Raw genomic sequence first — 16638 nt, 5'->3', positions numbered from 1 at the left:
CCCAAGTAGTTAATTTTATGCATTTATGTAAACCACGTTTATAGTATTTCATCTAATTCAGACGAGTTTTTATTTCTTGAAAAGGGTTATTTTTCTTGTTGTTTACTAGCATGTGCATAAACACAAATCACATGTTCCAAAAGAAGGTTAACGTTCTTTTCGCCTCGCGTCTTCCCTGGTGTGTCTGTGTCACGTTTCTGAGTAGCATCTCGCCATCCGCTAGCACAGATGTCTCCAAGAAAAGGAAAAATCCTGGAGTGGGGGGGAAGCCTCAGCGTTAGCTAGAACTACTTAAAGTAAATGAAAGACGAAGCAGAAACGTTCCCTTCTAGTTTGCTCTGCCTGGACCTGATTTGGGTTGTGGGTAGCCGTGGGGAGGGTGGAAGCCTTGCATCGCTCTTTACAAATCCTCTCTCTCTCTCTCCCTGTAAAAGGACTGCAGCCTCGGGTGCTTCTGGTGTTGGAGACACAATTAACTTTATTCTTAAAGCTAACTCACTCTTGGTTCAAAGCGTGGGCTTTTTGTTTCAGTTTGGGTTTTTAAATACCTGTATTTCTGCATGTATTTCAAAGACAAACCTGGATCTTAGTGTGGGAGGAAGAAATCACCAAAAAGCTTGCCAATCACTGTTGAACAGTAAAGCAGCAAAATTAAAATTAGTCATGATTTTTCTGAACAGGATGCACAAAAGGTTTTACTTTGAGTATTTCTTCCTTGTCTTGCTCTTATATCAGCTGTCATTCTATACGTCCAAATTTGCGCTGCTGTCCTACTGTTACTACAGCCAAAGCAAGAAAGTGCCTCCGTTTTGGTTTAGTATTACTGTTTTGGTAACTGCGAGGATTTCTAGTTAGGGCTTGTCCTTAAAGGCTGCAGAAACGCAGCGCCGGGCCCATTGTTTTAGCACCGTCAGGCACAACTGTGATCCTTCCTGGCTGAATGTTTAGTTCAGCCAAGCAATCGGATTTTAGGAAACCGCTGTAATTTACACGTAACGTTCCAGCAGCGCAACTAGCCTTTTCCTCCTGTTTTTGGTGCCCTTTCCCACGTGCTTCGTGTGAGTTTCTGTCTAGTCTTGTGTTTGAAATGGGAGTTAATAAATTCACTGTCAGTTCTTGGTTTTTGAGGGTTGCGTTGGCTGGTTGGGTTTGCATTTTTTCCCCCCAGTTCTTCTGCAGTATTGCCTTAGGGCTGTGTACAAGTTTCATGGAGGTGTTGTTTCTGCTTGATTGATTTGGGGGACTGGCAGGAAATACTTCCGTAGAAATTTAGAGGGGAAAAAAGTCACGAGAATGTAGGATCATTGGAAGAGGAAGATGGCTGTTGGGCAGATGTACTAACTAGTACACGAATTATCTATCGCCTGCGTTTGGTAACTGTTTAGTAGAAAGGAGTGCTATCGCCACCTTTAAGAAATCGGACTGTTGCCTGCAGGCCATATAATAACTGCTCCCTAAAAAAATACCAGAACTACTTAATAGTTTATGAAGCGTTATGTTTCAGTTCCTGGTCAGTACAGGACTGTTTAATGCCAGACTCCAAGAGAGCACCTTCCCACTCTCTCAAAAACTGCAAAACGGTGGTGATTGTGCCTGCTGTGAGAGAGCCCGGGCCTGTTTTGCGCATGGGAAAGAGAGTGGCAGACGGAGCATGAAGCTGTTGGCCCAAATCTGGGTGTGCGAAGAGCTGAGCCACACACGGAGTGGAGACAGGTGTTTATTTCGTGTCTGCGCAGAGGTGGGGGCTGGGGGGAGCTCCACAAAGCCAGCACACCTTGGCTTACACGTTGTAAGCTTTCATATTTTACAAAAAGCGACTCATTGGCAGACTAGACTAATTTCTCACACTTCCCAAACTGATTTGGGTAGTATGGCTTGTGGTCTAATAAAATACAAGAAATCAGTTTTCTCAGTGTCTGCTCTGTCCTGGTAAACACCTTTATTTCAATAATTGGAGCAGTAAATTTTTCTCTAGACTAGGTGGTGTGTTACTTTTATGGCTGATGTTTTGGACTGGTGTTTTTATTTGGGTTTCGTGGGGTATGGTGAGTTTGGCATTTTTAAACATAGTGACAGGAGAGGCAGAGTTCACGTTTCGGGGCTGATATGCCGGTGCTTTATTTTGAGAGGCACCTGCTGTCTTCATCCAAGTGTAACCGTGTGCATTTATAAATGATGAGACATGAACTGATTAATTTTCAAACTACACCGAAGATAAGTTTCCTGTAGTGCTGCTTCCTTCTTGAATAAACTTGAATTTATTTTCTAAATGCTCTTTAGCTGGAAATTGACAGCTTCCTTACCCCTTTGACATTTAAGCAGTCGTGAGCATTTGAGAAGGGTCCCTCTCTGAGATATTCTGGAGCAGTAAGCTGATCTCAAATGGGTTTGGTAATTGTAGTTTCTTCTCATTAACCTCATTAACCACACTCTTAAGCTGTCGTAGGTCTGGGCTTTGCTTTGAACAAATACAAGTTCCAGTGGGTTGGAAATGCTGCTTTCAGTGACAGTCAGAGGCGATAGTGCAGGCTTTGGGACTGCAGTAGAGGTTAGCTATTGCCGTGTTTGGATTGTAGAACTCGACTGTGTGTTTCTTTTCTTGTGAACAGATTGGTGACTCTCCTGCATCTATTTCTGTGGCCCAGCTTACTAAGGTATATGAATATTCTCGTCAAATACTTAAAAAATAAAAAAGCATTTTCTTTGTACTTTTAAATCTTATACTGTCATCTGTATCTGGCTAGCACTTGTAATTTGAACAAGACTTTAATAAAATTTCTACTAATTTAAAGTATTTAACTTTAAAATGTGTGTATATTTTGATGCCATCCTGTAAAGAGTAGTTCCCATTTTGGAAGATAAAAGCAGAGTACCTTATCAGCCTCAAGATGATGTTGTAGTATTGGTCTTCTTCAGGACCCAGAGGAGCAGCACTTTAGCTGTCTACCATTTTTGATAAGTTTTGTTAATTTTGCGTTGGAAACAAACACAATTTTTATGGAAGACTTGATTTGTCTGTAAGCTGTGGACATTTAAGGGGGGTTTTGAACAGCCAAAATAGAAGCGTTTCTGTAACGTGGACAATTGCATCCCTATTTTTGAATTTCTAGTGATGGTAGTCACGGAACCTTTGTGTTCTGTGACTGTCTTCTTTGAATGCTGCACAATTTCATAAATTGTAGTATATGTACAGTGGAGAACGCAATCTAATTTGGTTGAACACAAACTGTGAATTGTGAAAATGTGCCCAGTTGTTTCTAAGATTATACCAATGTGTCTGTGTGGCATAATAGCAGATGTGGTCCTCTGAAACTGTTGTAATGCCATGTTTGGCTATGGAATCGCTTGCATTTTTGGCTCAATAACGTGTGACTTTGGCCGGGAGAGCACTAGTGATGGCCCTTGGTGCACAGACGTAGTGCTGTGCAATGAAATTACTCGTCTTGAAAGTAAAGGCCGGAATTCATTTCCAAGAAGGAGAGATCTCTTCCTGCTGGTAACGTCTTCCCTCTCTCACTGCAGAAATTAAATTGTGTACAATTGAGAAAAAAAAATAGTTTGGAAAGCAGCCAACAAAAGAAATTGGTCTCTGTTAGTGCTGTCCTTAAATGTGTCCTTGGTTCTGTAAACTCCTGTGAAGTTTTGCTCAAAAAAGTGAAAAACCGTCCAAGCGGTGTACACATTTAAGCTTTTGAGAGAATTTAACTATTTCAGAAAAATGCAGGAACATACCATAAAGCAGGTCAAAGCTGTTACTTACTCTAACCTCTTCAGTGCAGGCTGGCTTAGCATGGAGGCAAGGTGTTCAGAGTTCTCTGGTTTTTTATTACTGTGCATTAAACGCCATAATTGAATGTTGGTGTATTGCCAGTAATGTTTTGTGGGTTTTGGACGTGTTTTGTAAACCGTTTGGGTTCAAACAAATTAGTCAATGATCTCTAAAGTTTTCTGGAAATGTAAATGCCAGTGATTTCATAGATGTCGATCTGGATTATGTTACTGTTGAGCAAAAGCTGTGTATGTGAAACAAGCATTTAAGAAAATGTTGAAACTAGTTGGCTGCTTTTGTGCATGACTGCCATTAAAACCAAAACCATGAGTGGCTGATCTGACCGATAGGTGCTTGAAGGTCCAGATCACTGAGAGTCACTCCCTTAGACCCTGCTCGTATCTGGACTGGCGTGTAATTTGAACATTTGAACTAATACGTCTCTACTAATCAGATGGCTTCAATAATTTGAAAATCTGATTCTGCATAAGGTCGATATGACAATCTGTGTGAGCTTAACTGTGTTTCTAATGTGCCTGTCAAATAATTCCCTGACGCCATGTGTTGAATATTTGCATGTTTTAATTACACGAGCCTCTGGTTGTGTATTCATGCCATTAAACGTTAGTCACTGAACGTATGTGCGTGAGGTATGAACTCGGCCTTCCTACAGAGATGGTGAATCTAAGTTTCCCCAGTGACTGGCTCAGAGCCCTGAATTGAGATCTCCCTCTGAACTGTGCTTTGGAGGAGGAGCGGATTTGTGTCTCTTCTCGGAGTGGATGGTGAGCTAAGGGATATTTCACCCTTAAGGAACCTGAAGTTAAGGCAAAGGATGTCAAATGAGTTCAAACCACTGCTCAAGCCTTTGGAACATCCTGGCTATCTTCATTTAGGAACATAAGTATTTGAGTGAAGCAACCCTTCTGCTGGGTAAAAGGAGAGGATGAAAGGCTTTTGCCGCTTAACAGAATCACTGACAGATCACTTTAAGTGTGGGTCTTGAGATGAGACACGTCTGCATTTCTTTTCTTAGCAGGACAAAAGTTTGGAGTCTGTTCCCAGAATTCAAAAGAGCACAGGAATTCCAAGGAGTTCCACACCAAGGATGGAGGTGAAAGATCCCAAAACAAAGGGTGCTATGCTGACAAACACTGGAAAATACGCCATACCAACTATTAATGCGTAAGTATGGAATTAATTGGACTGACCAAAAACTGAAGGAGAAAAACCACGAGTGAATGTCTGAGTGGCAATGCAGCCGAGTTGGCCGGCATCCGTAATTGCAGGGGAGGAAGCATTGTCACCGTATCTTAACCTTAAAATCTGCCATACTTTCTAATATGAAAACAGGGTGGTCCTACTGTTCGTGCCCCTGGAAGTTGGTTAAACGTGTGGTAGGCTGAGAATCTATTTCTGCAAAACATTTCTGTAGTGTTTACACTTGGAGTCGTTCTCTCAGAAAGCTCGTTTTGCATCTGGTTTATGTTTCAAAGGCTTCTTGCAAAATTTATCAAATTGGACTATTGGGCTGAGATTTCCTTCCCCTCTGCCTTTTATCAAACCTCATGTGTGAAACAGACTGAAGTTTTCCTGTTGCTCCAAACTAAAAATGCTACTGTGTGCTGACAAGAGTGGTTCTCTTAAAAAGGAATCGGTAGCACTTCTGTTTTTCTGTCACGGATCTCCTTTGGTAGGAGCTGTAACATAGACTTCGTTCACTTATAAAATGCAATTACTCGAAGGCCAACTCTATCCTGAGCCTGCAATTTATATTTACCCTCTGGCAATGGAGGGCTGGGATTCATTTCCCCTGATTTCTAGCCGTCAAAAAATGATTTTTCTAGTCTGAGCTAATTTCTTAGTTGATCCAATGAATGGTAGAGTTCTGCAGAAGGAAAATTGTTCCCCCCTCCCTTCTCTGGCAGTTGAAACTAAATGCCTGCGTTTTAGAAGGCTAATGCGGAGTGAGAATAATTCCATCCATTATCTTCCTTTGATAAAATTAAAAGCTTGGAACAGTTTTCATATCCACATCTTTAACTTTTTTCTTTTTCCTTCCCCACCCCACCCTCCAGGGAAGCTTCTGCTAGAGGAAAGAAGGAAAAGCCGCCCTTTTTACCCTCATCCTCTGATGATCCGATTCCGGATGAGTTGCTGTGTCCCATTTGTAGAGATACGATGACCGATGCAGTTGTTATTGCCTGCTGCGGAAACAGTTTTTGTGGCGAATGTAAGTGTTACTCCCCTGACTGTTGATTCAAAACCTGATCTTCTGAAAGCAGAAGTAGGAAAGAACTGAATGATTGTGTTACCACTTCTATTTACTACTTAAGTATCCCCTGAGTAGGAGAAGAATTTTCTCACATAAAGGAAAGAAAAATAAGGCAGAAAGCTTTTTTTGCTTTTTATGCATGTAGTTAAATCCTGTTTACACGCGGAGGGATGATTATGAGAAGAGTGCGTAATTGTGCAGGTGATTACAGGATTAGATAGGGAATGCATTTAGTGTCTTTCTCTCACACAAAATTATGTGGCCAACTCTGGTGACTTGCTGTGGTCTGCAACAAGCGGATAGTTAGGCATTTAATCCACATTCTTCTCCACAGGAGAGTTGGTTAAAGCCGGCAGAACTCAACCCTACTATCGTTTTTTTGAGATGAGTTTTTTTCAAGAACCTTGAGGTTGGTGACTTGTCACCGTAGAGCCTGGAAAAAAAGAGGAGTTGAACCATCAAGACGCAGCCTGCCCTACATCTTCAAATGTTCAATAGTGAAGTACCAAAACTGCGTAGCTATTTACTGCATACTAGGAATTTTTTACACTCTTGAACGTTTATAGCTTGATGCTCTCAGGGCAAGAGCAGATTCACCCATTAAGCATATACGTCTTTTTATAAATGATTAGAACCCTCAACATTTCCTTCGTTTGGCTAAAAGCTATTTTGATGATTCTAATGATTCGCAGGTATTAGAACAGCATTACTGGAATCGGAGGAACATACGTGCCCAGCATGTCATCAGGCAGATGTTTCTCCTGATGCTTTAGTTGCCAACAAGTGCCTACGCCAGGTAACGTGATGACTTTGATGTAAACTGTTTGCATGAAAAGTCTATTTGTAAAAAGCTGAAAGGGAAGAAAAGAATAATTTACGTCTCCTTAAGAAAGGCTAAATTGAATGAGGCTAAATTTACTTTTCAAATGCTTCATCTGTTATTACAGAAGCTTACACCTTTAGAGACAGTCTGGCAAATTCGGGTCACACTTTGTTTAACGTGATTGCCTCCCTTTCCAATTCGATGTTAACACAGAATTACTTTAAGTGCAGATACTCTGAGGTGCCAATCATTACTGACACTGTTTAACGTCCCGTGTTTGTGTATCCGCACGTTGATTTATTTCAGGGTTGGTGGCATTTCCAGGAATACATCAGTAATTTTACTCTGTGGAGGTTTTTGTTCGCCTATCTACTGACGTTTCGTAGTACGTTTTTGTAAATGTTTTTCTGCCTCTAGGCTGTGAACAACTTCAAAAGTGGAACTGGCTACAGAAAGCGGATTCAGCAGCAACAGCAGCGGCAGCCGCCACCGCCACCACCTTCACCACCACTCGTGAGACAAGCAATAACCCGCAACCTGCAGCCTCTGCTCCGGCCAAAAATGTCCAGACAGCAGGCGCCACTAATGATTTCGTTAGCTTCTCTGGCTTCTCCTTCTGCTTTGGCATCGTTGGCCCCTGGTCCGTCACCTGTGGCAGCCTGGCTGCCAGTAAGTCCCTCTTCTGTCATTGTCCCTGATCTCCCTCCAGCAGTGCCCCTACCTCTCCCTGCTGAAAAGCCAGATAGACCTTCTCGGTAAGTAGAGCAACATGAATATGAAACGCTGAAGTTAGATTCTTCTTCTTGCGCTCCTCTGCTAGCGAGTGACATTTAGTGACATTCATTAGTGACATCAGTGACAGTTCCAGCTATTTTATTTTACTTTGAGTGAGGACACTTTGATAAGTTGGAAGTACACCTCATGCAAGAAGCTTCTCAGAAGTATTTGTTGTTTGGTTCCCCTATCAGTCGTTCAGTCCAGGTTTACCCCGAGAGAGGAACCTTTCTTCCCCAGGAGCCCTCTGATTTGAAGTGGCTAGGAATTCCTAAAGTAACCATTCGGTTATGCCAGACCTTCTTGAGTGCGTTCATTTCTGTGTAGTACTGAGGATCTCATGTTCTCATGAAAAGTGTAAAACCAGCTGGAGGTAACATTGATCGGGTGTTTTCATGTTACTTTTTCCTACAGTATTTCTGCCATCAATGGTACGATAAGTCAGAGCCATCCTCAGTAGTCACAGGGTAGTCAGTGATGCATGCAGATTGGATAACAAACATTGAAACACTACATTAGAAGTATTTACAAACATGACAGTCTAACTTTGCAACCCAGTGAATTAATATGAAAACACGTGAAAAATCTGAACTCTAGTTTAGGGTTTATCTTCTTTCAGCTCGATGCCTTGAATGCAAACAGCCACTCTGTCCAGAAGGCTGTCAGGCTCCGCCGTACCGTTGAATACAGGGGCTCACAATTCAAAAGAACCTCTCAGGCAGCCTCCGAACTAGAACACAGCCGATTCCTAATAGAATTTCCGTTCTTGCATCATCCAAAACTGAGGTTCAGCATGTGGGTTATACGTACTCTAATCCTCCCGTGTGCAGCCAGCTTAACAAATTCTGTTTCCAGTGAGCTGTCTCTTTGAATGCCGGTATTCCACGTAGACTTCTCTTCAGGGCTTCATGTGGAATCACCCAACTTCCAGTTGGTAGATCTGGTGAGGATTACTTTTTCTTTATGTGTTTCCATTTACAGTAGTCAGCCTTTTCTCACCTTGGACTTTATATTTCCAGTAGCACATCAAAACACTGTTTGAATAACAAAAATTCATGTTTTTTGTAGCGATGCTGATACTGTTATACCTCCTGGTACTCTGGTGACTGCTGCTGAGCTTTCTAGATCTTCCTCTCTGTCAGTCAGCAGTTTGTTGGAAGAGAAGGTAAATTTTATTTCAACATATGCAGTGAGTCCTGTATTTTAGTAGAGCTCATTTTCCAACTGTTTGCGTTTATTCACAAGGGCTGTCAGATTCCTGTACTAAGACAACCAGCATTACCAAGTCTTCTGGGCCCCCAAGGGCAATCAATGCCCACGACTGGTAAGTAACTAAAACTTTAGAATTTCTTTTCAGAAATTATCATCAGATAAACTGAACGGGATTTTTTTCTGTTTCCTCTCCCCACTCTGAAAGGTCATCCAACGAGAGCCAGTACACCTCGCTCGGCGGGTGGCAGACCAGGCTGGGACCTGTAAGTGTTCTGCAGAAATTCAGTATATTACTGCTCGTAACCTGTTAAATGAGGCCGTAGCACGTAACTTAGATAACAGCTGATTTATAATGAGGTAAGTGTGCCCAGATAGCTGTGGAGAATACAAGTGGTAATTGGGAGACCTTATTGTGGCCTTCCAGTACCTGCAGGGGGCCTACAGGGAAGCTGGGGAGGGGCTGTTTGCAAGGGCATGTAGCGATGAGGGGCAATGGTTTAAACTAGAGCAGAGCGGGTTTAGATTAGACATGAGGAAGACGTTCTTTACAGTGAGGGTGGTGAGACACTGGCCCAGGTTGCCCAGAGAGGTGGTGGAGGCCACATCCCTGGAGACATTCAAGTCCAGGCTGGATGAGGCTCTGAGCAACCTGATCTAGTTGAAGATGTCCCTGCTGACTGCAGGGGGTTGCACTAGATGGCCTTTAGAGGTCCCTTCTGACGCAACACATTCTATGATTCTGTGATTCCAATTAGTTTTGAAATGGTTTGATTTTAATTGTCTTTGACAAAGGGCATATGTGATGGCACTAAGATGATGTAAAGTAAAACTCCAGTACACAATTGAAAAGAGGACTCTGAAAAATTAACGCTTTTTGAGGAAACCGTAAGTACATCTGAAAATGAAATACAATTGAAGAATCAGGTGGAAAGATGCCCTCTTGATTACTGGCTGAATCGGGCTGAAGAAATTGATTTCCCCATAGAATTCGGCCTCCAGCATTCTTTTTTTAACAACCTAGTTGATACTGATTGAGCAAATTATTGGAAAAGTCAACGTTCTTATATGATGACAATTTTGAATTCCTTCCATTTAGTCATCTCAAATAGCCAAGCTGCTTTCTCTCAGTTGGAGAGAGAGAGAAGAGTCTGTTTGATCTATTACTGCCGCGTCACGTGAGTCCTCCCTTTTGGTATATATTTGTTCTAGAGAGATTGTAAGGGTGCATTGTGTTTGTAAAATCTTGAAGAAAAATGAAAACAAAAGCCAGGGTCCATGCCACAGGTTATCTAAAAATCTCAAATTCAGTAAGCAAGAAAATAACAATTCGGGGGTGAGAACAGGCCAAATACATCATCATGAGTCCGCAACATAGGAAGCGTACGTGGAAGAAGTCCAAAGACGTTTGAGAGATTAGTTATTATTTGTGCAGTACTTTGAAGGTCAGAAGTGTGAAGTACGAAGTGTATCAAGGATTGGTGGAGGAGCGGTGGGCACTTGGCACGTGGGAGTCTCTCCTAAGCACGGGCAGCCTCCATCCACAGTCGCAAAGCTGCGTATAGGGAGAGAAGACTGAGGGAACTGCTGGGGGTGAGGATGTGGGAGGCAAGTGTGAGGATCAAGAAATGAGCGTAGTCTCAAATGGAAGCAGGGAGAAAAATGCTTAGGCTGAGAACACGCAGTGCTCGCCACCACGCTCCAGCTTCGTTCGCTTTCCTCTCTGAAATCAGAGCAGAGTGTAACAAACGGTGACACGTGTATTTGGGTTTCTTTAGAAGTTCCAGTCGAGGACGCCTGCGTGGTGAACGTACCCAGAGGACCCAAGCCCCAACGCTACCAGCATCAACAGCAGTCTTCGTGCCAGCGCCCCCGCCTTCCTTGTACCCTCCACCACCCCAAGCACTTCCTCTTCTACCGGGGGCACTACGACCACAGTTTCCTCCCCAGTTTCCACCTGGTCAGCCTCCATCTGCCAGCTACACTGACTCCCCTCCAGGATATCCCCCAGCTCCTGCAAACACGTCATCAGCCTGGGTCCCAACAGCAGTACCAACGGCGCATTCCGATCCCATCCCAGTGACACAAGCTCCTCCCTTATCTAGGGAGGAGTTTTACAGAGAACACCAACGACTGGAAGAGGAGTAAGTACTTGGCTCAAGGAAGTTGTGTTTGTTCTTTTTCATTTTTGTATTTTGAGAGCGTACTGGACTGCAGTTACACTGAAGTGCATCTGACATAAGCAAAAATGACATAGTATTTTTTTCAACAGGCTTTTTTCTTGCAGATGGCAAATGTGCAAAACTAAAAGAAGACAAACGTAATTCTAAAACTGTCCCTTCAACTTACAGGAATTCTAAACTGGTTTTGCTTAAATAGGACATGCACCTTTTGCGCTTGCGTGCAGTATACGTTTTCTCATGTTGGGCACGGTTTGTTTCTTGGTGTCGTTTTGTCCTAAAGGTCAAACTCTAATTGTAATAAAGGTCAAACAAATGCTTTTGCTAAGGAGTTGATGGAATACAAAAGGTGCAAAAGGAGCGCAGGCATTCATTTTCCAGGTAAGTGCTCGACATGTCCATAATGGAGAAGCAGATTGTCTAGAAGAATCAGGAGGAGTTCCGCTCCACCCCTCGGTCATTCGATGGACTGGATGGTTCGAGGCGTTAGCAGTGACAGGAGTTTCATATGTAGCTTACTAGCTCAGATACATGGCAGAGGTTGCAGTTGGCTGACAGTTATAATTTGGCAGTTGTTGTTCAGGAACAAGGGTCTCTTTTAGTAGAGTTTAGCTGCAGTGACGTCCCTCACCTCCTGACAACCTGAGAGGGCTCGAGACCGAATAGGAGCAGTTGCTGGATTTTCTGCGTCTCCCTGGTCTGATTGCAACCATTACCTCAAAGCACTTTGGAGGAGATACATGAGGGAAATTGTCTTTGTTTCCGCTTTTGTCTGTCTCATGTGGATACATGGAGAGTTTTTAACCTGGATTGCAAACTGGTGGCTTTCGCTAGTATTTTGTTGACACTGTTAAATTTTCCTTAGGAATTAAAAGATCAGGCTTGTTCGTAAGGAAAGCTAAAATTTGTGAGGGACTTTGAGAGGAGGAATGATGCTGATGAACATATGTGGGATAATGTGAAACGCTTCTTTAAAAAATAAGAAAAGAAAAGCTTGTGAAGAAAAGCCTCGGGGTAGCTGATGTTTTCTGTCCCAAAAGATGACTCGGGCAGGTGTCTGAATAGCTCTTTAGTCTCAATGCGGTCAGTATCTTTCCTGGAGGAATGGCATTGAGTCGTACTACTAGAGGCTGAGTTTAGAAGCTTTTAGGTATGATTTTTCTTGAAATGTGGTCACTACCCTTGGTCAGAGCTAGAGGCGTGTGCAAAATTTTGCCAGGACGTCCGTCTCGAGGTGTTGATTGAATAGTCCTGTATGTAAGATTGCAGTACGAGCATTTTGCATCCTTGCCAAATAAGCAGTGAGGTTAAATCAACTAAGCTGGCATTTTAAAATTAAGCTTTCCTGGCGTCAGGCTAAATCATGTTTTCTTGATGTTTGATGCTGCACTGTAGCCATAAAGACTTGCACTTTTTGCATCTTGCTGCAACAGAAGTGATTTGCGCTGCACGTGGTTGCTGGGTAGTGAAAAGTGTGTGTGCTCACCTACCAGTATAGGCCAGTATACATCGCCTTACGTCAGTCAATAGCTACGGTAGCTCACGTGGTAGAAGTGAGCGGAAATAGACTTCCCCTTCCGGTATGTTTTTACACTAACAAGGCAGCAGGTGTTCTGTCTTGTAAGCAGAAACTTCTACGTGTTATCAAGTTCTTCAGTTCACAGTAGCGTTATGTCAGCAGCTGAAAAAAGCTTTGCCGTAAGCATATGGAGAGGGGGAAAAAAAAATAAATCAAATTTGGGAGGAAAAAAAACTGGGGAGAGTGACGGTTTTGAATTAACTTCTTTTTTTTTTGGTGTTATGTTTTAAGGTCCAAGTCTCCCTGTGGTGCTTCATCCTACTCCAGAAGTTCACATACCTACTCCAAGTCAAGATGGGGTTTTTCCCACTCCTGCTCCTGCTCTCGATCATTTAGACGTTCCCATTCTCGTTCCGACTCGTGATCGCCACCCTGTCCAAGAAGAGGCAAAGGGAAGAGTCCTAACTATCGTTCTAGATCAAGGTCCCGTAGTTATCACTGTTCAAAGTCAAGGTCACCCCCATACCCAAGATACTATTCTGATGCAAAACCTGAAAAAAGGAAAAGAAAAGTAGATGAAAAGGTTGATAAAGATCATGAAGCCACCTACATAAAGGCCTCTAAACCAGGAACTGCTGAATTGAAAACATGGCCGAAGGGGAAGACTGAGCCTGATGGTGAAAAAGGAGAGCGACCTCCAGAAGCGGATAAATCTGCTTTTCTTAACAACCCTGCAAAAAAGATTGAACTTAACCAAGAAACTGGCAAAATGATGGTGAGTGGAGAAAATGTGCCACCTGCGAAAGAACCTGCTGAGAAACCTGAGCCGAGCAGCAGCAAAGTTAAACAAAAGAAAGCAAAGGGAGAAGTGAGAAGAAAAGTAACAGCAGCTGATGGATGTAGTTCAGCTCTTGTAAATTACACCAGGTACCTCATCATTTCTTTTCCTATTCTTTCTTTCCTCCTCCCCGCACCCCAAAAATGTCAAATTATTTGTGGTGACTAATGAAAGGAACAGCTAAATCCATGCTACATGAGTGAATGATCTGTGACTTTTCCTGTTAAACGGTCCTTGGGTCAGAATCAAATTTTGTTAAAGAAAACAAACAGTCTGTACTGCGCAGAAAGCTCATGAGGTTAATTCATTGCTGACGTGTTTGACCCTTCCTCTGGGACTTTTTCCCCCTCTTCTTATTCATTACATGGTGACTCTGAGGAGTCCTCCCCATGTCTTCCTTCCCATCCAGCTGACTGCTAAAGGCAAGGATAACAGACACGTCTATACCGTGCAATACTTTGACATTAACAATTGCAGGGTGCTGTAATGATCTGCCTTTGTCAGTGTGACATGAAATCGACCCTTGCAGAAATAGCAGCTTGGTTGCCAATACACTGCACTGATTTTAGCTTTGAGCACAGTGCCACGGCGACACAGCTGCACTGCTTCCAGCTCAGTGCCGACTCCTTCGGCTCTTACCTTGGAGATGAGTCTTCTATATTCCATTGTGCGACATGTGAAAAACAGGAAAGTGATCTGGTGTGGGGCTGCTATTCCTTACAGTCCAGCACCTAAAGAAGCACAACAAAGCAAACTCAAAACATTGAAGACATCGCTGTAGGCTTAAGACAGTGTCTTGATAGTCTAAAAAGTTTCCAAAGCGTAATTTTTTCTAAAGAAGAACATGGGACTTGAGGATAAAATTTGGGTTGTGTGTACCTCTCCGTAATTGCTTGCTTCCACGTTGAAATGGGAACGTGTATCTAATTCATCTACCATTGGTAGAAGTGGGATGTGAAGGAATTAGCAGCTCAGACAGACCCCAATCCGACAATCCTGTGTCTTTGTTAATGAAATGTGGAGTAGGAAGACACTAAATTAATTGATTGCTCCTCATGTTAGCTAGTGGACTCGTTCTGTCTCTTGCCTGTTCCCCTAATTGAACATCCTTTGAAGAAATGCTGCAGACAGAGAATTGAAAGAAAAGCTCTTTTATAAAATGTTACAAAAGATCGTGTATCCCAGCCATTATTGAGGTACGCTTTTTTCCTCTCAGCAGTAGTTCTACTGGAGGAAGTGCCGTTAGAAAGACCGAAGAAGAGCCAGATACAAAAGGAGGCGTCGTTGAGGCAATGGAGGAGCACAGTAATGATATCCCAGCCCCAGCTGAAGACGTCGTGAAGCTGAAGTCTGAAGCAAGGGGAAGTCACAGTCTAAGCAGTCCCCGTGTTAGCCGCAGCCGCGGTCAAAGCCCTTCTGAGAGTCGGACTCGAAGGCACAGGGGCAGTGCCAGCTCAGCAGCGAATCACGGCAGCAAGAAAAAGAAAAAGAAAAAAGAGAAGCAGCAGCACAAGAAGCACAAGAAACACATTGGAAACAACATGGAATTGGGAAAGAGGCAAAAACACAAGCACAAGAAGAAAACAATGAAGAAGAGCAAAGAGAAAGAAAGAGGACCAAAAAGTGAAATCCGTCACTACACAGAATGACAGATAATTTAAAAAAGACTGAATTCCCAAGGGATCTGTACTAATTTTCCTAAAATGTAAACAAATTTGGGCGTTGCAAATAATGACACGAAAGAGCCTGTGCTGCAGTTCCAATTTTGCTGCTTGATTATTTCATTTTTACATCAGAGCTTTGTAAGAGTGAGTATTTTGTACAGAGTTGTTAGTTGTGACCATGTAACACAAAAGGTTTACTGGGGCATCTTATTTTTAGCCACCGTTAAATAGTTTAGGTGGAGTTTTCTGTACTGTGAAAATTTTCCTAGTTGAAGGTTTTTTTAGTTGCCTGGCAGAAGCAGCTGGTATCAGTTATAAAATACCAGCGGAATGATTTGCAGAGACATTACAGCCCTCTTATGTCACTTTTTGATGAGAATAAAACGTTTTCGGTAAACTGTCCAATGTGAGATTTCCAGTGATAGCTGAACATTAGCAAAGGTCAGTGACTTTTAGCAAAGGTCAGCCTTCTTTGCTTCGGTCTTTACTGCTCAGGCCAGCCCTCAGGAGCCCCAGACTTTGGAAGTGACAGCGAAAGTCTAGACGAAGGAGGACTTTCCCTTGGTTGAGGAGAATTAGGTCAGAGATCAGGGAAGTAAGCTGGATATCCACAAGTCCATGGGTCCTGATGGGATGCACCCGAGAGTGCTGAGGGAGCTGGCGGAAGTTGTTGATGGGCCGCTCCCCATCATCTTTGAAAGGTCCCGGAGAACAGGCGAGGTGCCTGAAGACTGGAGGAAAGCCAATGTCCCTCCAGTCTTCAAAAAGGGCAAGAAGGAGGAGCCAGGGAACTACAGGCCGGTCAGCCTCACCTCCATCCCTGGAAAGATGATGGAACAGCTCCTTGTGGGCGTCATCTCAAGGCATGTGGAGGAAAAGAATGCTATGGGCAGTAGTCAACACGGATTCACCAAGGGGAAATCCTGTGTGACTAACCCAATAGCCTTCTGTGATGGCGTGACTGGATGGATAGATGAGGGGAGGGCAGTGGATGGTGTCTACCTTGACTTCAGCGAGGCTTTCGACACCGTCTCCCACAGCATCCTCATAGGAAGCTTAGGAAGCGTGGGTTAGAGGAGTAGACATTGGGGTGGATAGATAACTGGTTGAAAGACAGAGCTCAGAGGGTTGTGATTAGGGGCACAGAGTCTAGTTGGAGGTCAGTGAGGAGTGGTGTTCCCCAGGGGTCCGTGCTGGGTCCAGTCCTCTTCAATATCTTCATCAGCGACCTGGATGAAGGGACAAAGTGCACCCTCAGCAAGTTCACTGATGACACAAAGCTGGGAGGGGTGGCTGACACACCAGAAGGCTGTGCCACCATCCAGAGAGACCTGGACAGGCTGGAGAGTTGGGCAGAGAGAAACCTTATGAAATTCAACCAGGGCAAGTGCAGGGTGCTGCACCTGGGGAGGACTAACCCCGTGCACCAGGACAGGTTGGGGCTGACCTGCTGGAGAGCAGCTCTGTGGAAAGAGACCTGGGAGTCCTGGTGGACAACAGGATGACCATGATCCAGCAATGTGCCCTTGTGGCCAAGAAGGCCAATGGCATCCTGGGGTGCATCAAGAAGACTGTGGCCAGCAGGTG

This window comes from Larus michahellis, assembly GCF_964199755.1.
Source record: "Larus michahellis chromosome W unlocalized genomic scaffold, bLarMic1.1 SUPER_W_unloc_1, whole genome shotgun sequence".
In the NCBI taxonomy this organism is placed as follows: Eukaryota; Metazoa; Chordata; class Aves; order Charadriiformes; family Laridae; genus Larus; species Larus michahellis.
The sequence above is the reverse complement of the archived record's forward strand: the minus strand, read 5'-3'. Positions refer to the sequence as shown.